Source organism: Misgurnus anguillicaudatus, chromosome 19 (genome assembly GCF_027580225.2).
Source record: "Misgurnus anguillicaudatus chromosome 19, ASM2758022v2, whole genome shotgun sequence".
Classification (NCBI taxonomy): Eukaryota; Metazoa; Chordata; class Actinopteri; order Cypriniformes; family Cobitidae; genus Misgurnus; species Misgurnus anguillicaudatus.
The window spans coordinates 28,109,494-28,110,690 of record NC_073355.2 but is presented as its reverse complement, the minus strand read 5'-3'; positions in this window follow the sequence as shown (position 1 = coordinate 28,110,690).

Below are 1,197 nucleotides of genomic sequence, written 5' to 3'. Positions count from 1 at the left end.
TCACGCCCCATCCAGTCGCCAACGGTCACTGTCGCTCGTGTCGCCAGAATCTGGCAAGCTTCTATTGAAATCAAAGAGATTGCGTCGCTCTGCTACTCCTAGTTGCTGCTAGTCTGAATGCAGCTTAAGGGCTAATCACACCAAAAGCACTTTCAACACTCGGAAGCGCAAGGCGCGGCGCGGCTTTTTATATTGCTAGGCAACCACCGAGTCAGTCAATCAAATATTGAAGCGTGAGCGCTCTTTTGCTGTTAACTGTCATATTAGCAGAAACTTTAAAAAAAGGGCGCTTGCTCTGACCTTGTTTGGCGGTGAGAGATGTACAAACACGCAGGAGAGAGTGAGCGAGTGGAGTCCGGTTCTTCAAAGCAACTGTAAACTTCCCTCACCACAACGTAAGGCCCGCCTCTCCCCTCATTCGATTGGACAATGGAAAGACGCGAATGACATCGGCTGCTTCTCCGCTCTCAGCGCTCCTTTAAAAGCGTGTGCTGCAGCTGGCGACAAAAACCGCAAGGCACTCGGCGCGCATAAACAGCGCGCAAACGCTCCCTGCCCATAGAATATCATTCAAAAAGGCGCCTGCAACTGCCATAAACGCTTTTGGTGTGATTGGCCCCTAACTCTGTAATGTTGTATGCACAATGCTAGCAACTAGCAACGGCAGAACTGCGCAATCTCGTTCATTTCTATGAAAGCCCGAGTGACATGGGCGTGGACGTGTCCCTCTATAGTAAAGACTTTATTTAAATAATAAGCGACTTTCAGGAATAACTACCCAATGGGAGTGAAGCAGTGGAGTTCACGTCAACCATCTCTCTTCAGTTACTGAAAGGATGGTTACTTATTTGTTTATAATTGGTACTACGGCAACCAGAATTAAAAGCGCATCCTAACGACCTCATTGAAAGGGACGGGTGACAGACAGCGACAAAGTTGCTGGCGGTGTGCACGCAGCATAACTCTGCTTGTTTTATGTTCACAGCATTAAAGACAGGCTGTTAATCTTTGGGTTGCCAGGCAACACGTTACAGTTAATCCTGCTTTGGCATCATTTAAGACCATATCATTAGTGGAGTAAAAATAGATAAAACATCTTGCATATTGTTTACAGTAAAATACTGCTTGAATGGCCTGTAAGTAAAGGCGAATAAAACTAATGAACTAGAAGCAGACAAGAAAAAACCAACAAGCAGA